Consider the following 21,207-nt stretch of genomic DNA (forward strand, 5'->3'; position numbering starts at 1 on the left):
GACTCCTGAAACAATGCTTTTAAAGAAATTAGGCAATATACACCAACTATTTCATCAAACCTCTAACACCACCAAGTGTAAGATCACCATTATTTTGGTGGGTTAAGAAAAAAAAGACACAATGAAAATTAAACTGATAAAATGTTTTCTTATCAGTGCCACTCAAAATGTGGACCCTGACCAGTGCCAGACCATAAACTGTTATCAGTCTACAAGGTCAGAAAATAAGAGTGTTTAGAAAGTTTTGTAACATTTTAATATTGCAGTGAAAATTTCAAATATATTTTATAAAAGTGGTGAAGGTAGAAAACAAAAAACTAGACCTTGGCTTCAGATAGTCGACGAAGCATTGACTTAGAATTTTTATTTTATTCTCATTTTTAAAATTCTTTTAGATTTAAGGCATAGATTATCATTATAGATCATACTTGGGCATTATTGTTTCACTTCAGCATAAAAAGGGAGGAAAACAGCAGCAAAAAAAATTGGTTAAAGTATTCGTAAAATGTTTTCACATTCAGAGTCTGACTCCTCTGAATCTCTTTTTGATGCAGAGTAATTGGTACCCATCTTCCTCTGTGTTACCAAGGCTGTCCCCACAATCTAGGATTAAAAGCTCCTGGGTTTTAATCTGAGGCACTGACACCTTCTTCAAACTTGGATACTGGCCCTCTCTCTATCTTACCAGAACTCAGGCAATAACAGCTGTGTCATCACACATCCAAACATAAGAAAGTTAAAAAGTTTTAAAAAAAAAAAGTACACCTTAGAAGCCATGAAACAATAGTATCATTTATTGGTCTGTCATTTCTAAGATTTCTTGATGTTTTCTGATGTTTATTTGCCTAAATATGGATTTGAAAGAAACGACTTTCTCCATTAAAGTCTATTTCTCATCTCTTATCTATACTCACAGACAAGATTTTAGTTGATACTTTGACAGATAGTCTTCATTATCTACGCTGAAGATATGTAGGTATTCCATGAGCAGTGTCATTCACACATGTGTCTATATAACTCAAACAATATAATGAAACCTACCAACTGAAAGCATTCTAGAAGCTCAATTCTGTCTTCCATTTATATCAGCTTGAGAATTCATTAATCAAAGTGCCCTAGTATCTACATATACCTTGTTAATTAGACATTACCAAAAGTTTAGAGAATACAATCTACCCATGGATTTGTTATAAAAGCAATAAATGTTTATCACGGAAAGCTCAGAAAATACAAAAAAAAAGCTTAATAAAGATAAAAATCACAAATAATTCAAAACTCAAATCCAAAAATGGATCTTCCAATTTATGTCAGTTTATGGCGAACTGATAAAATATATTTAATGTGAAAAACCACAAATCCATCTCCTTTGATGGGATGCATCCCAAAATGAACATAGATGACTAGGAAATTTTATATAGAAGAGTCACTAATTTATGCTACTATATCTAATACCTTGATTTATACTACTATACCAAATACCTTAACATGTTAGGGGCATCATGTTCTAAAACCACAGCTAAATAGTTTCAGAAAATACTTAAGATCTTATGATTCGTTTTGTGAGGTACTGAAGTTCGTTTCTTTACTATCAGCTATGAAAAGGGCAAGAAAAAGGAGCTATATAAGGTGAGAATAGGAGGAGGGATACAGGATAGAAGTTAGATACTAATTCTACAGATCACTTCATATTGACAGAATTAATTGATCTTTGAGTATTTCTATGGAAAAGAACAGAAAACTGCAATGAGTGCTGACACCAATTTGTTGAAATGTTATGAAAGACATAGCTTAGTGATTCACTAGTGATTAACCTGCAAGGGTTCAGAAAAGCACCTAAACAGAAAAGCAATTAAAATCAAAGGAGGAAAGAGAATAAAAATGTTAACTCTATACATAATTTTAGTCACATCGTCCTTTATTTATGTCCAAAAATGTTGCTGAAACATGGGTAACAAATGTTACTGAAACAGCTAAATGGAAAAAAAAAAAGCTCCACTATCTATCTAATTCAATACCTAAAAAATAATTAAATATGGACCACAAAATTAAGCATAAAATCTATAACCATAAAGATAATAGGTACCACATAACCATAAAGATAATAGATACCATATAAACATAAAGAAACCTAACAGAAAGTCTTCTTGACCTTTGGGTATGCAAAGATTTCTTGGACAAAACATAGAAAGTATTAATAACCCAATAAAAAGGAACAAAAAGTTTGAATAGACACACCACAAAGTGAGATATATGAATGGCAATAAGCCAAGTGAAAGGTGCTCAATATCATTCATCTTTAAGGAAACAGAAATGAAAATCACAATAAAATAATACTGCACACCCACTAGAATACATAAAGTAAAAAAGATAAAACCAAGGAAACAAAAACAAGGAAACAAAACCAAGGAAAGCTAGACACAAAAGGGCACACTCTATGTAATTGCACTTACATGACATCCAAGAACAGACATGTTAAACTATGGTAATAGAAACCACTGGAGGAAGTAAGAAAGTTGTGACTGGAAAGGAGAACTTTCTAAAGTACGGGAAATATTATTCCTTGCTTTTGGGGTGCTGGTTACATGGGAGCGCAGAACTGTCAAAACTCCCTGAGTTGAGCACTGACAATCTGCACTTTTTCTGTTAATCTTATGTATACAAATATGTGTATTTACATATATTATACGCACACACATAGATATAGTTTAAGAAGGTGTTAATATAATTAAGTCTTCTTGGTATAATAATTTAATAAACATACATATACTGAGTTTCTGCTATGTGCTTCATGCTACAAATTATTTATTTTTGTGTTAAAAATGAATGTCTTAAATTTACTTAAGTGTTCTAACACAAATACTATGACTGAAGTAGAACATTCTTTAAATCCCTCTCCTAAGAAATGATAGCTTGTCAATTCTCAGAGACTAATATCGTTCAGTGCCTTTTCGGCATACAATTAATATATTCCATATCTTTTAAAACAGGAATATGCCACTATTAGCAGAAATGAAAACTATAATTATAGTATTTTGAAAATTATTCGTTTGCCATCAGTTACTTTCCACTTATGTGCTTGTACATTTTTAAATACCTTCCTAAACAGTTAACCAAGGCCTGAGAAAAGCACCTTTACAACAGTGGCCCTAATACCAGATATGGTCATACTTGATGTTACACTATAGTTGAATCACCAGAAATGTCCTTGGCTTCTCTGACTACACATGGTATTTGTGAGCAATACTTAGGTTTCTCCAGACTAGAACATTTCCAACACAACAGTATTAATCATTTACAAAACAACCACTGAATAACAAAATATTTCCTTGGGAGAGAAATGCTTACTGTCTTCTGCTTAAATTGTTCTGCCTGAGTCATTACATTATCTGGTACATTTTGTCGTCATGAAATTCCATCTCATGATAGCAAATCCTCAATACTGTTGTTACAGATCTTTCACAAGTATGTGTTGTTAGAAATTCATGTGCTTTGTGATTTCAAAATTGCTATTTATATAACGACTGCAAGTTCCAGGCAGAAGAAACTATTATTATTTAACATACACGATATACCAGCAGAATGCAAAGCACTGCCCAGGATGAATTTTTAATTCTTCCAAGTTCCACAGTAGTTCTAAATTCAATTAAGGGGAAAAAAAAGTCTTCTTGATTTATAATTCTGAGCCATTTCTTATCATAAATAATAATGATCTAAAATTACTATGCTTGTGTGTACCTAGGATTATAATAAATGCCATGTGTCAAAGGGGGTATTACTAGAGTAATTTTCAGTATCTATATAATTAGTTCATATAATATATTTAATGGCCTGTCACATGTTTAGCTGGCAAGTTTCTACATTTATTAACCTCATAATTTTAAATTAGAAAATTATATTTTGACCTACCTACTGTTTTTATTTTGACTGCATCCCAAATATATTAATAGTGGCATATATGTTTAATAAATGAGCCATTATTTCTCCAAGGTGTATAACCACATACACAGTGATGTCAATTGCGTTAAATGTTCCTGCCAAACAGGGAAACATTTAAGTTGTGTTAACTATAAAATCAGGATTACAATAATTTTAATGAAAGATTTACTTTTTTAGAAAACTTCAGACATACAGTCATGTGAATGGTAATGTAATGCTGACTGTATAAAATATGAACTATGCAAAGGTTTTACAGCTGGTTTTGATCAGCTTCCTTTGTTTAACATTAAAAGTTAACTTCCAGAAGACACATACAAGCTCTACATCCTACAGGTAATGATTACCAGATGGAGATGTTCTTCTGTTACGTGTCTGATTATCATAAAGAATATACTACAAGAAGAAAAAAAAAAACTAGGGCAGAGACTCTGATGTATTCTCTGATACAAACAGGCTCTTCCAAACTTTGGTCAGTGAAGTCAGACTCTCACTCAAAAATGCTTTTGTACTTGTAAAATAGTGATATAAGGTTATATTCAGCATATATGGTCAAATGTTTTAAATAATTAAATTGACACCTTTAATCATTAGCCCCCTTTGGCTGTCAAAATGATTAAGTTGCAGCCTACTGAGTAACACTAATGATTTCTTACAATCTGCTTGAAAGAAAATCCAACCTGTTGTCAAGCCCTGGCAGTCTAGATGCCCAGTTTCCTAGCAGGGCCCCCCAGAAATGGCCTCCTTACCCCAAATTATTCCATGCACAATACTGGGTTATCAGCTAAAAACACCAGCTGAAACTAAGCTCAAAACTTTAAATGGCTCTAAATTTCTACCGAATATGGTTTGGTAGTTTTTTAATCTCCCTTTGTTCCTTTTCATGCATGCTATGTTCCCCTCAAAATGTTCTATTCACTTTTCTTGACTTGTTCTCCTACCTGTACTTCCCACTGTCTCAACTCTCTTTCTAATCTCTATGTGGTCAGATACCACCACTTCCAATACCAGCATAAAAATGATTTCCCCCATGAAGCTTTCCCTCATTCTTTTAAGGAAGAAGTACTTTCTCCCTTTTTGAACCACTGTGACACTTTATAAAACATTACATCTTCATTAGCAGTATATTCCTTCCTGAACAGACCATATCCCATACAAACTATATCCTCTCTATTGAGATAGAAGGCCTTGTCCATAGTACCAACCATAGGATTTTGCTTATGATAGGTGTTTAAGAAATGTTCATAGGCTGGGAATGGTGGCAGGATCACTTAAGTCCAGGAGTTTGAAACCAGCCTGGGCAACATAGTGAAACCCTGTCTCTACAAAAACTTTAAAAACTAGCCAGGCATGGTGGCCTGTGCCTATAGTCCCAGCTACTCAGGAGCCTGTGGTGGGAGGATCACTTGAGCCCAGGAGATTGAAGCAGCAGTGAGTCATAATCGTGCCACTGCACTCCAGCCTCGGTGACAGAGTGAGACCTTGTCTCAAAAAAAAAAAAAGAAAGAAAAGAAAAGAAAAAACAAAAAGAAATGTTCATGAAACAAATCAATAAAAATCTGTATTTCTGCAAGGCCAAGTGCATTTCTACTGATAGTGTCACATTATCAGTAGAAAAACTCAATAAACACAAAAGTAAAGAAAGATAGATCAGAATGACAGCCCACACTTCAACTTTTTGTTTTGCTTAAAATTTCAAGAAGTTTTAAAAAGGTGTATTTTGGAGGAAAAAAGAAAAGCCTCAAAAACAATTTTGGAAAATAAGGAATGGTATTAGTGAGCCAAAACTAAGGAATTGCTAAAAACAGAAATTAAACAAAATCAGATGGATAGAAGGACTGGTTGGGGGGGTGGGGGAACACACAATCTAAAACATAAGAAAGACAGGACTGTCAATACGCCTGGCTAATTTCAGTATTTTCAGTAGAGACAGAGTTTCGCCATGTTGGCCAGACTGGTCTTGAACTCCTAACTTCAAGTGATCTGCCCGCCTTGGCCTCCCAAAGTGCTGGGATTACAGGTGTGAGCCACAGCGCCCAGTCCTCTGGTCATTTTATAACTCCTTTCTTCCTTTCATGCTCTACTGTTTACTGCTTTGGTTTTCGTCTCTTTTTTGTTTGTATATCTGCTGTAATTAATTAAATGTTGGTCACATAAAAATACTCTCGACTTTTCCATTCTGCCACACAATTTATTTCCGTGGCCTTAGTTTACATTTTTATTTATTATGTGTTACTTAGCCAACATTGTAGTTGTTGTTTTTGACCATTTTGACCTTAAACCTTCATATTAGTAGACTGAAAGATTTACACGGTATCATTACAGCATGGGGATGTTCTTAGTTTTATTATAAATTTAGCTCTATTGGTGAGTTTTATACTTTCACATGTTTTCATTACAATGATTCTCACATTTTTTCCTGTTGTAACATTCCTTTAAGAATTTCTTGTAAGTCTGGTCAAGTGGTGATAAATTCCCTCAGCTTTTGCTCCTCTGGGAAGGTATCTTTTTCTCTTTCATTTCAAAAGGAGAGCTTTGTTGGATACAGTACACTTGGCTGAAAGGTTTTATTTGTTTGTTTGTTTTCCTTCCTTTCCTTTCCTTTCAGCACTTTGAATACAACATCTCATTCTCTTCTGGCCTACAAAGTTTATGTTGATAAATATACTGATAGTCTAACGGAAATTCCCTTATATGTGACTCAGTGTTTTTCTTTTGCAGCTTTTAGAATTCTCTGTCTTTGACTTTTGACAGTTTAATTATAATGTGCTCCAGAGAATCTTTTTCACTTGAATCTAACAGGGGACATTTGTGCTTTCTTGGTCTCAATGTCCACATCTCTCCCAATACTTGGGAAGTTTTCAGCTATTATTTTGTTACATATATTGCTGGGTGTGGTGGCTCATGCCTATAATCCCAGCACTTTGGGAGGCCGAGGCTGGTGGATCACTAGGTCAGGAGATAAAGACCATCTGGCTAATACGGTGAAACCCCGTCTCTACAACAAAATACAAAAAATTAGCCGGGTGTGGCGGCACATACCTGTATTCCCAGCTACTTGGGAGGCTGAGGCAGGAGAATCGCTTGAACCTGGGAGGCGGAGGTTGCAGTGAGCCGAGATCATGCTACCACACTCCAGCCTGGGTGCCAGAGTGAGACTCCACAAAAGACCCAGAATAGCCAAACCACACTGAGAAAAAGGAAGAAAAAGAAAGAAGAAAAAAGAAGAGGAGGAGGAGGAGGAGAAGTGGAAGAAGGAAGAAGTGGGGAGGAGGAAGAAGTGGGGAGGAGGAGGAAGAAGAGGGGGGAAGAGGAGGGGGAAGAGGAGGAAGAAGAAGGGGGAAGAGGAGGAAGAAGAAGGGGGAAAAGGAGGAAGAAGAAGGGGAAAGGAGGAGGAAGGAGGAAGAAAAAAAAGAAGGAAGGAAAAAAACCTAGAAGAACCATGTTACCTCACTTCAAATAATATTACTGGGCTATAGTAACCAAAACTGTATGGTGTTGGCATCAAAACAGATACACAGAACAGTGGAACAGAAAAGAGAACCCAGAACAAATGCATACATCTACAGTGAACTCATTTTCGAGAAAGATGCCAAGAACATACATTGGGCAAAGGACAGTCTCTTCAATAAACAGTTCTGGGAAAACTGGATATCCATATGCAGAAGAATGAAACTAGACCCACATCTCTTGCTATATACAGAAGTCAAGTCAAAATGGATTAAAGACTTAAATCTAAGACCTCAAACTATAAAACTATTCAAAGAACTCACTAGGAATACTCTATAGGACATTGGACTGGACAAAGATTTCTTGAGTATTACCCCACAAGCATAGGCAATCAAAGTAAAAATGAACAAATGAGATTACATCAAATTGCAAAGCTTCTGCACGGCAAAGGAAACAATCAACAAAGTAAGAGACAACCCACAAAATGGGAGAAAATATTTGTAAACTATCCATCTCACAAGGGTTCAATAACCAGAATATATAAGGAGCTCAAACAATTCAATAGGAAAAAATCTAATAATCTGATTAAAACATGGGCAAAAGATCTGAAGACACATTCCTCAAAAGAAGACAAACAATACACATGTATATGAAAAAGTGCTTTACAACTGATCATTGGAGAAATGCAAATCAAAACTGAAATAAGGTAGTATCTCACCCCAGTTAAAATGGCTTTTATCCAAAAGGCAATAACAAATATTGGTGAGGATGTGGAGAAAAGGGAACTCTCATACATGTTGGTTCGAATGTAAATTAGTACAACCACTATGTAGAACAGTTTGGAGGTTCCTCAAAAATCTAAAAACAGAGCTACCATATGATCCAGATATACCTCTGCCAGGTATATCCCAGAAAAAAGGAAATCAATATATTGAAAAGATATCTGCATTCTCATGTTTACTAGTCACAAGAGTAAAGATTTGGAAGCAACATAAGTGTCCATCAACAGAAGAATGAATAAAGAAAATGTGGCATAAATGCAATGAAGTACTATTCAGCCATTAAAAAAAGAGATTCTGTTATTTGCAACAACATAGACGGAACCGGAGGTCATTAAGTGAAATAAGCCAGGCACACAAAAACCGACTTCACTTGTTCTCACTTATTTATGGAGGCTAAAAATTAAAACAATTGAACTCATGGACATAGAGAGTAGACAGATGGTTACCAGAGGCTGAGAAGGGAAATGAAGAAGTGGAGGTAAAGTGGGGATGGTTAATGGGTACAAAAACCGGAAAGAATAAATAAGGTCTAGTATGTGACAGCAGAACAGTGACTATAATCAATAATAATTTAACTATAGATGTAAAAATAACTAAGAGTATAACTGGATTGCAATAGAAAGCACAAATGCTTGAGGTGATGGATGCCTCATTTACCCTGATAAAATTACTATCCATTTTATGCCTGTATCAGAATATCTCATATATCCCATATACATACATATATATATACAACTATGCATCCACAAAAATTAAAAATTAAGAAATTAAATGAATAAATAAATAAAACCTTCTCTCCTGAACAAAGCCAAAGAGAGTGAAATTGACAGAGAGAGAGAAAAACAATGCCTACATAATCTGGTCCCTATCTAACTTTTACATTTCAGCTCGTCCCATTTGATCCTTAACTCACTTCACTCCAGACATACTGATATTTCTCACTGTTTCTGGAGTACATTCCAAACTCAGTACCTTTATACTCCCTGTTAATATATGGTATTCTCCTTCACATTATTTAATTCTTTGCTCATATATAATCTTCTCTGAGGTAATCTAACATTATTACTCCCAGTCCTTGTCCTGGATTATTTCCTTCATAGTAGTTAACACTATGTGATACTATTTATTTATTTACTTATTGTCTTTCTTGCATACCAAAATATAAGCTCCATTAGAGCAGAGACTTTCTTGTATATACCATTATATCCCCAGTACCTAAAACAATGGTTGCCACATTTATCAATAAGTCTTTGATGAGTGAATGAATGATAGAGCTCCTCTGTGGCTAGAAATCACCATCCAATCTAACTCCACGTCTTACATATACACTATAATTGTGGAAACAGGATTTTCTATCATATCTGAATCCACATACTTATACACCATTTTAACAGGGTTCTACCTTAAGAGTGGCAATAAAAAAAACTGCAGTAGTTGCAGAATATTTTACTCTTGGGCCTGATAAAATATTGACGCAGAAACAATTCTAAAAGAACTGCCTGCCCAGCAATTTCAGCCAATTTTTGAGCCTGGAAAAAATAGGGGAAAAAAATCAAGTGAACTTTCACTCAGTTACATGAAAATGTGATGCATTAGTTTTATTTTATTTGGGCTTCTAAATAAAATACGCAATTTAAATAAAGCCAATCAACTTGCAAATAAAGAAAGTGCCACATCTATGCATTTTATACAAACTAGAAAATCTAGAGGAAATGGATAAATTCCTGGAAAGACATAACCTCCCAATATTAAATCAGGAAGAAATTGAAACTCTGAACAGACCAATACTGAGTTCCAGAATTAAATCAGTAATGAAAAGCCTACCAACCAGAAAAAGCCCCAGACCACACAGATTAACAGCTGAACTCTACCAGACATACAAAGAGTTGATATCAATTCTACTGAAACTATTCCAAAAAAATGAGGAAGAGGGACTCCTCCCTAACTCATTCTATGAAACTAGCATCACTCTGATGCCAAAAGCTGGCAAAGACACAACAACAACAAAAAGAAAACTTCAGGCCAATATCTCTGACAATTGTAGACACAAAAATCATTAACAAAATACTAGCAAACGAAGTCCAGCAGCACATCAAAAAGTTAACCGACCACGATCAATTAGGCTTTATTCCTGAGATGCAAGGTTTGTTCAACATATATAAGTCAATAAATGTAATTCACTACATAAACAGAATTAAAAACAAAAACCATATGAGTATCTCAACAGACACAGAAAGAGCTCTCAGTAAAATCCAACATTCTTTCACGATAAAAGCCCTCAAGAAACTAGGCATCAAAGGACATACTATCATATCATACGACCAACATCACAGTAAAAAGGCAAAAGCTTGAAAGCATTCTCCTTAAGAATAGGAACAAAGTATGGATGCTCACTTTGACCGCTCCTACTCAGCATAGTACTGGAAGTCCTAACCAGAGCAATCAGGCAGGAGAAATAAAAGGCACCCAAATAGGAAAATAGTAAGTCAAATTATCTCTCTTCAGAGACAATAGGATTCGACACCTAGAAAACCCTAAAGACTTGACCAGAAGGCTCCTAGAAATGATAAACGACTTTAGTAAAGTTTCAGGATATAAAATCAACATACAAAAATCAGTAGCACTTCCACACATTTATAACATTTTAGCTGAGAGCCAAATCAAGAACACAATCCCATTTACAATAGTCATGGACACACAAATATCTAGGAATACATCTAACAAAGGAGGTGAAAGATCTACAAGGAGAACTATAAAACCCTGCTGTAAGAAATCACAGAATGACACAAATGGAAAAACGTTCCATGTTCATAGATATTAAAAAATCATTATTATTACTATTATTATTATTATTTTTTATTTTTATTTTTTTGAGACGGAGTGTCACTCTGTAGCCCAGGTCGGAGTGCAGTGGCGTTATCTCGGCTCAATGCAACCTCTGCCTCCCAGGTTCAAGCGATTCTCTTACCTCAGCCTCCTGAGTAGCTGGGATTATAGGCACCCGCCACCACACCCTGCTAATTTTTGTATTTTTAATAGAGACAGGGTTTCACCATGTTGGCCAGGCTGGTCTTGAACTCCTGACCTCGTAATCCACCCGCCTCAGCCTCCCAAAGTGCTGGGATTGCAGGCATGAGCCACTGCGCCTGGCCAAGAATCACTATCTTTAAAAAGGCCACATGGCTTAAAGCAGGGTACAGATTCAATGTTATTCCTATCAAATTACTAACATTGTTTTTACCTCAATTAGAAAAAACTCTTCTAAAATACTTACAGAACCAATAAAAAGCTTGAATACCCAGAGCAATCCTAAGTAAAATGAATACTCAGAGGCATCATATACCTGACTTCATAGGGGTACAGTAAAAAAACAAAACAAAACACCATAGATCTAGTATAAAAACAGATACGTAGACTAATGAAACAGAATAGATAAGCCAGAAATAAAGCCACACATCAACAACCATCTGATCTTTGACAAAGTTGACAAAACTAAGCAATGGAGAAAGGATTCCATATTCAATAAATGGTGCTGGGATAACTGGCTAACTATAGACCTTCGTTGGATGCATTTAGCTAGCTAGCCAGTTATCCCAGCACCATGCAGAAGAATGACACTGGACTCCTACCTTTCACCATATACAGAAATTAACTCAAGATAGATTAAAGATTTAAATGTAAGACCTCAAACTGTAAGAATCCTAGAAGAATAACCATGAAACACCACTTTGGACATTGACCTTGGCAAATAATTCATGACTAAATCCTCAAAAGCAAGCGCAACACAAAAAAATTGACAAGTGAGACCTAATTAAATCAAAGAGCTTCTGCACAGCAAAAGAAACTATTGACAGAGTACATTAGAAAACTTGCAGAATGGGAGAAAACATTCACAAATAATCCATGCGACAAAGGTCTATGTCTAGAATCTATAAGGAACTTAATTCAACAAGCAAGAAACAAATGATCCCATTAAAAAGTGGGCAAAGGACATGAACAGACACTTCTGAAAAGAAAACATACAAGCTACCAACAACATACGAAAAAAATTTCCATATCATTCATCATCAGAGAGATACAAATCAAAACCACAATGAGGTACCACCTCATACCAATCAAAATAACATGTTGGCGAGGCTGCAAAGAAAAAGAAACTTTCATACACTGCTGGTAGGAATGTAAAGTAGTTCAACCACTGTGGAAAGCAGTTTGAAGATTTCACAAAGAACTTAAAACAGAAGTACCATCTGACCCAGGATCCTATTAATGTGTATACACTCAAAGGAAAATAAATCATTCAACCAAAACCACACAGGCACTCATGTTCATCACAGCCCTATTCACAATAGCAAAGACATGGAATCAGTCTAGGTGTCCATCAACAGTATATTGGATAAAGCAAGTGTGTTACATACACACCACGAAATCCTATGCAGCCATAAAAAAGAATGAAATCATGTCCTTTGCAGAAACATGGATATAGCTGGAGGCCATTATCCTAAGTGAGTTAATGCAGGAACAGAAAGCCAAATACTGCATGTTTTCACCTGTTAGTGGGAGCTAAACACTGGGTACAAATGATGTAAAGATGGGAACAACAGACACGGGGAACTATAGGAGGTGAGAGGGAGGGAGGGGGCCAAGGGTTTAAAACTACCTGTTGGGTCCTATGCTCACTCCCTGGGCGATGGGATCCTTCATATCCCAAACCTCAGTGTCACTCAATATACCCATGTAACAAACCAGCACACAAATCCCTTAATCTGAAATAAAAGTTGAAATTTAAAAAAAATTAATTAAAAATAAATAAAAATGTAAAAAAGAAAGTGCAAACATCTATACATTTGCACTAAGTTACAGGAGAAAAATGTGATTTGAAATTTTTTCTGTCCTGTCTCCCAACACAGATTTAAATATTTAATTAAATATTCTGAAGCATCTCTATGCACCCAGAAACAAAGTATTTACATACATTTTTGCTATTGCTGGAATTTTTATTCAACATAAATGTGTGTGACATTCTCAAATGATAAGTTTCAACCCATTTAAAGCCAAGGAAAAACTACATACTCCATACTACCTGTTTTGTTTCTCCTTTTTTACATCTGACAAAGTTCTTTTCAGACCTTTTGTGTCACCTGTTCTAGAGATATAACTGAACATATTTAGTACCTCATTTCTAAGAACTTGGTTAATTCTAGAATGAATTTGATGATTCTGGAAAAAAATATTCAGAAATTATGGAAATCCACCCAAAAACCTGATTATATGAGAAATGTAGCAGAAAGTATTTAACATTGTAATCAAAATTCCTTTCTACTTATCTCTTGCTTGTATATGTTTTCCACATTTCTATATACTTATCTTTTCTGTTAATTAAGACAACATGAATGACAACTTCATTTGGCACTTTATCTCTTGAATGAGATTCAATCGAATACTGGATGATTAATAAATAGTTGATGAATGGATCAAAAGAAGAATGATAATTTTTGCTTGTCTGGGGAAAAGGTATTATATGAATTATAAAACAACAGCTTATTAGGTAGAAATAAAAAACACAAGTATATTAAAAGCATCATAACTATTATTTAAAACAACTCAATTATGATCCTCCTATATTTAAAATGTTTGATCTTTAGGTATGAGAAACATACTTCTCTGAAAATTACATTTGGAAAGTCAAACACTGAAGGTTGCAGGAGTTCTATTAGAAATTACTTGAAACTCAGTTTCTGTCACTGACTTTGTAAAGTTAAGCATAAATTAAATGCTCAATCTTAGCTAAAAATTTTCATCCTATTAATAATATCATTCCCCATTTTAATGAGAGATACAAAAAATAAAATGAACAAATTTCATTATCTGTATTGGCCAACTATATTTCTGACGTACCAAATGCTTACTGCACAAATAAATTTTCTGCGAATTATATATACGGTTTCACCTAATTGTGTAAAAATCGGATATTAATCTACAACTTTAAACTTGATTACTAGGAAAACTGGGAGATTAAAATCATCCTTAGGAACTCATAGGAAATGGTAAACATATAATATCACCAAGTCTCCCTTTTCGAAAATTAGAAATAACTCCATCATGCTCCACGCCTGGTCAACCAAGAATTTTAAATTTAATGCTTGCATGACTAAATATGATTTTGTTCTATGACACAGAGACTAAGCATTCATAAACTAAATCAGCCACTTGGACACATGGCTTGAAGTACTTATGTACATAACAAAGCACTGGGATTTTAAGAATCTTGGTTTTAAAAACTCCCCCCAGCAATTCTTCCATCTTTAAAACTCTAGGCTTCTTAGAGTTTTGCTGCATTCAAAATGGCCTCAGCAATTGGTTCATAATGATGTCACATGAGTAACCAGAAAAACTGTGCATCACTGGTATTGAAAATGAGAGTTATTTATCTGTGAATAGGTACACGGCTAAAATATGTTGAATGTAAATCTATTTCCATAATTATTAATAAATAAAATTTAATATTTAAGATATCAGTAATAGTGAACACTAGGTGTCAGTGTAAGAAACGGAAAAATATTTTTAAAAACCTGTTGTTTCCAATCAGGTGTATAACAATAAAATCAAAAGCAGCTGTGACCACATTTACTTATAATTACATAATTCGGTTAACAAGCCAATCTTTCTTTCAAACAAAAATTCCTGTTCCAAAACCATCAAGAGTTTAAAATCAGATTAAGCTAATTATTAGAAGTTACAAGTCTTTTGTAACTTTGGCTACATAAAGCATAGCAAATTTTTACTTTTAAGAATATATATTTTGAAGAAAATTCTACTTTTAGGAATACATATTTTGAAGTGTTAAAGTGTAGAACTACTATACTGCATTATTTTCGTTGGTTATTTTTCAAAATAATAATGCTGGATGATTAATAAATGATACTGAATTTAAAGCTTTTCCCTAAACAGAAGTTTCCCACATAAATTTCAAGTTATTAAAAGTTCAGATGTTTAAAGGGTCAATTCACAAGAAAAAGGCACACGAACTTGAGAAGTACAATTGCTTCTCTTAAAATTTTAGTACCTAGAATTTTTCTGAAGTATAAATGCTAACATTTATACTAAAAATATCATCTAATGACTTTACCAATATTTCAGATAAAGAGTTTTCTCTATAGACTTTTGAGAGTAAATGCTTTTAAAACACAAGTTTTAAAAAGATTATTATTAGCAATAATAATAAAAGGAAATGTCAACATCAAAACAGTACCCCTAGTTTTATGAAGAGGCACTTTACAAACAATTTACAAACACATTCATAGTATTACTTAATTTACATCTAATAATAATTTAAGAAATCTATACTCATTTTAGCACACTGGTCAAGTTTGGGGGCTTGAGCTCTCTGTTTCATCTACCTATTTATCCATTTCTCTGTTTCACCTCCCTCAAACTCCACATTACTATGTACTTATGAAATCATGTATTTGTCAAGAATGTTGGGAAACTTCTTCATACAATATCCTGAAAACCATCAAGTTTGAAAAAGGAACAAAACTAAACATAGAAGTCGCCACTAAAATACAATATCTTAGGACGCAAAGATCATTTAGGAGAATATTCAAGGATTTGCTGGATAAAAATAAGTGCTTTTAGTCAATGCTGTTTCTTACTTCAATGATAGTTAAGTTCTATTCCAATTATAGAGATAAAACGAGAAGGCATAAAATTAATGGAAAAGCTTCCTAAGTCTCCAGGATTGAAATGAATTAAATTTAGATCATTCTGTGTCTGCAGGTTTCTTCTCAGGGACATAAAATCAGACGGGAACTGACAAGGGAGGAACAAGGAAACTCATGTATAATAAATCATCTAAACTGGTTTTTAAGAACGTTAAGGTATCTAAGAATATTGGCAATAAAAAGTAGAGGTAGCAGAAATAGTGACAAAACTGTATACGGCATGACACGCTAAAGCAGAAGAGTGGCCTCAGAAATACTGCATGCTACGAATCTTCAAGCTCTCTTTCTGTCTCTTAGTGTCTTTGCCTTTGACACTCTGTTACTCCAAATGTCAAAAAATTTTTTGGCTGCCATTAATCCTGTTCCCATTGGCAAATAATGTGGACCAGTGTTAGGTCATTTACATACATTATCTTATATAATGCCTATGATGTAGGTAAATTCCAAGAGATGACTAAATGAGGACTTGGATTAAGGAATATGCTCAAGACTGTATAACTGGCAAGTTATGAAGCCAAGATTCAAATCCAGCAATGTTTGTCTCCAAAAACATTCCAGTCTACAAGCATTTACCAACTCATGGCTCACAAACCCTGTGGGTTTTGCAAAAGTAATCAGGGATCAGGGGAGTCACATCTAGAACAGTGATTACCAAATGAGAATATACCAAGTTAGTACATATAAATGTACTAACAACTCAGTATTTCTATCAGTTTCTCACTCAGATCAATACTGACAGCTGTCATGGTAGATTTGATTGTTATATGATTTTAAATTCATTTATTCTCTGTGATACGGAATTTAATTTATACCCATACTGAACTATTGTTTACAGGTAGTAAGCATAAGTAGTTGAAGCTAAAACAAAAGAATATATAACAATTACACTAACTTTGTAAATTTGATATCTTTCTTTACCAGAATAAGATGTATTCATCTGAAGGAAAGTAGCATTCAGTACATTGAGATATGGACTTCAAAATATCATATGAATGGAAAATACAGTAGCAAGTATACACAATTTGGCTTTTTGTTTATCCATATCAGAAAATTTTATGGCAAAATGCTTGCCAAGAGTAGCCTATAACATTTTCCTTTAGTCCACCTTAAAACAAAAGTAAAAATATATAGGTTTTTAAAAACATCCCATTCATTTCAAAGCATTATAAGAATTCCAAAAACAGCAGTTTTGTATCATTCTAATAAAATTAAATTTCAATCTATATGTTACATTTCTTATTTCAATGATGTTCTTCCCTTTTACAATCAGGACTCAATTCTTCTCTTCCCAGGATTCCTGGGTATCCTCTCGGGTGGTGTCACCCATTTCACTTGTGACCAGGCCTCTTTGTAGGCAAACACAGTATCTTCCTGAAATGCCATTCACCTTATTCTAAAACCCTTCTTCTTCTGCGTCTCTCATCAGAGCTTCAAATTCATGTCTAAAACCATCATTTCTCCCCCAAATCTGTGCTTTCTGACCTATTTCAATTCACAAATCTGTCATTCTCCCAATTGCTTAGGAAATAATCTCTGACTTGCTCTCCCTTATCTTTTATTGAACCTTTCTGGCCCTGAATTCCTGAACCCATGAAATCTTGCATATTGCAGCTCTACATTTTTTTTTCAAACTAGGATGTGTTAGTTCAGAATCTGTAACGTGCAACTTAGAGCTAGCAACATCTTTTGCCTAAATACTGCAATATCCTCCTTATAACTGACCTCTCCAGAAGCAGCATCTTGAGTCTTTCACAGTTCGATATAAAATAGCCAGGTTATTCTACCCACTTCACTTACTACGCCACTCTCTAAAATTTTTAATTGTCCCCAGCTGTCTACAGAGTTACATACAAATTACTCAGTTTGAAATTCAATGACCTTGAAAATCTGGTCCCAAGTGTCTTTTTCATCACCTTTCTCCATTATGCAATTAAGAAACATTGCTCATACTACAACTGGAAACCCATATGGCTTGATCAGAGGTGATATCGTATCAACCAATAGCTGAATTTGGTTCTTGGCATAAAATGCAAAAGCTCTGCAATATCGCTGACATTTTAAAATAGGCATTCCATTCCTGACAACATCATTCACATCCATTCTCAAATCCAAACAGGGTTAGCTATTAATCATTACTATGTAGCTTATTGTTCACACAAAAATATTATACTTACTGAAAACAAAGAAGCAATTGGTTTTGAAACTCAGTGTAAATAAAAGGATAATTTATTAATTACCATTCTCTCTTTTGGAGAACAGCCATTAGGTCTTTAATACTGACATAGATAAATAACTTCCTTCTTGTCTTATAAAAAACTTTCATTTCCTGACTAGCATAAAAAGAGAACAAATCAATTAGATATGTTAGAAATGGGAAACTGAATTCCAGTATTTTCTTTATTCTCACAAAAGAGACATTTGAAAATATCACCACCTGATCTCTGATTTTTATGAAAATGCAGGGACTTTTTTATCCACCATGATAGAAAATACCGAAGTTATTTAGAAAAAGAGTTAATACTTTTGCTTTTAGTGAAAAAACGAATTAAAAAATATTGAGTTTCTACTAAATATAATGCACTCATTGAAACCTTATTCTTATCAGTGAAATCAAATGCTTGCATATTTAGAAAAAAAGGCAATATTTGATTTGTAAAGCCTGCCATAGACAAAATAATTGAAAAGGATAAAGCTGAGACTTTTATGATGGGAGTAAAAGTTAACTAGTGAAAAAATTATTATTCTTTTAACTATATGTGAACCATAAACATTTTATTAGGAATACAGTTATTTTACTTCTTGTATTATCATCAAATCTTACATCAAGTCTAGTGATCTTCTTAATAAAAACAGTCTACAAAGAGAAACTTCAGTGCTCAAGGAAAAAGATTCTACTAAAACTTTTCTTCTTAAAGCTTATTACCAAAGCAAGCAATAATATGGTTGATTTCTGGAAAAGTTCACAATATTTTAAATATCCTTTTCAAGTATGTTTAAATTCCTTCTTATATATTGAATTACGTTTGTCCAGTGGTCTATCAAATGATTTCTATTTTAATGTTATGAAATTATAACTTATGCCTACATTATGTTTTGTTGGCTATTAAAACCATTTCTCATGTTAAAGAATGCTATACTTTCTCTTTCCAAACTTCAAATATGATAAATATTTATCACAGACATGAAACTGAATTTGTATTTTCCACACCAAAAGAAGATTGTGCTTACCTTTCCTGGCACTTCTCTTTTTCAGTTACTTCTTTTTCAACCACTCCTCACTAACTATTTGCAAAATGTAAATACTACTCTGAAAACAGTATTCTTTTTACTGCAGAGAGCCACAGAATACTCAGAATTAGAAGGGACCTTACAGACATATAGTAAATTCAGTCTGATAAGTACCCATTAAAAAAAACAGCATATTTTCTATACTAAGGAATCCCCAAAGTCTCTAGAGAAGAAACGGTTTGAATTCCCTATCTACTACTTATAAGCTGTGTGACTGTGGGCAAGTTGCTTAATCTTTCTGTTCTTCAGTTTCTAAACCTATAAAGTGAAGAGAGTATCTTCTAACTCTCTAGGTTTACTGGAAGTATTTAATGAAATGTTTCTTATAAGTGATGCCACTCTGTCAAACTATAGATAGAAACATAGAAAGTTTTAAAAACATTTTTCCCTTAATTCCTTAAGGATATTTGCTAAATTATGGAATCTTTATATACAGTTTTGGGGAGAAAAAGTTTTTGGTCATATAAAGTTTTTGGTCATTTTACATAAATAAAATATAAATTTTATATTTTGTATGGTTACAAATATCAATAAGCATACTGGGCTAAATACAACAGAGTGATGTTCTCTGAAACCAAAAAGTTAGGAGACTTTTGATATTTTAATATATATTTTCTAGAACATACTTTACATTATATATTTTACTTATAAACCAACTACATAACCTATAATTGTGTGGATTTGTGTTTTTAGCAATTATTTTATCTTGGCTCTACACTGTCACAACTTCTTGCTGTTTCTTATCAGCATCTGCCTTATTAATTGCCTTGGCCCTTTCCATTCCATTTTCCTCCTACTCTACTGCAAAAAAACCCAAAAAACACATAAAGAAACTCTTAGATTAAATGCATTCTGGGTACTGAGCATGATTTTTACAGTATTTATGCTGATGTTTATTACTTAATGCCATATTATTAGTTGAATTAGAAGTGCAAAGTCAGTAAAAATTTTACTGATAAACATCATTTTCAAAGTTCTATCCTGAAGATGTTTTCTTAAGCCTTTTCTAATTGACGCATTTATTTAATAGACTTTCTCTTTCCACTTGATTTAAAAATTTGAAGTCGGCTGGGTACGGTGGCTCACGCCTGTAATCCCAGCATTTGGGAGGCCGAGGCGGGTGGATCACCTGAGGTTAGGAGTTCTAGACCAGCCTGGCCAACATGGTGAAACCCTGCCTCTACTAAAAATACAAAAACTAGCCGGGCGTGGTGGCAGGCACCTGTAATCCCAGCTACTTGGGGGACCAAGGCAGGAGAATTACTTGAACCTGTGAGGTGGAGGTTCCAGTGAGCTGAGATTGCACCATTGCACTCCAGCCTGGGGAACAACAGTGAGACTTTGTCTCAAAAAAAAAAAACTGAAGTCAATTTTATTCTAGTGCTTCAAATATAAATACTTTTTGAATTTCAGATTACCTATATACTTAGAGTTTCATAACAACTTACTAGAGAAGTCTCTAAGGACAGTTAATATATGCTTGGGAAACTAAGAATGTGATTTATAAATTCACCCAGAGATGTGAGAAAGACTAGAATTGAAATTATCAGCATAAATAATCGGTTCCCTAATACAATGTAGTAAAATAACACCCCTAATAAAACATCTAACACAATGTAGTAAAATAACACCCCTAATAAAACATCACAATGGATGTGAAGAGTTCATATCAGAATCTAAAGGGATAAAAATACATATTTTACAAAATAAAGGTATGTTCTTCAAGTGTAGAAAAATATACAATACTGAGATCTGAGAAATAAATAAAAGTTGCTAATTATATTTTTATAAAAAATAGGATAAAGTCAAGCTAGGTTAAAATTTCATAAGTTAAAAAGCTATACAGAAATGTTTTTATTTAAAACCTGGAAAATGGCCTATATATACAATAAAATAATATAAGCAAACTCTTTAGAAGACGGCCTCACACATAGTAGATATTTACTAACTGTTATTTTCTTCTTTTCTGCAGAAACTTAACACTAATCAAGAGTAATGGCAGCAATGGGGAAAGAAGATGTAGAGTTATGGAT

General features: G+C 33.9%; 1 protein-coding gene across 1 annotated transcript in view; it reads right to left on the reverse strand.

The window, feature by feature from the left end:
- The window catches only part of SUPT3H (SPT3 homolog, SAGA and STAGA complex component), a 541,480-nt gene that overhangs the window by 230,891 nt on the left and 289,382 nt on the right, over positions 1-21,207 (reverse strand).

Source organism: Pongo abelii, chromosome 5 (assembly GCF_028885655.2).
Source record: "Pongo abelii isolate AG06213 chromosome 5, NHGRI_mPonAbe1-v2.0_pri, whole genome shotgun sequence".
Taxonomy (NCBI): domain Eukaryota; kingdom Metazoa; phylum Chordata; class Mammalia; order Primates; family Hominidae; genus Pongo; species Pongo abelii.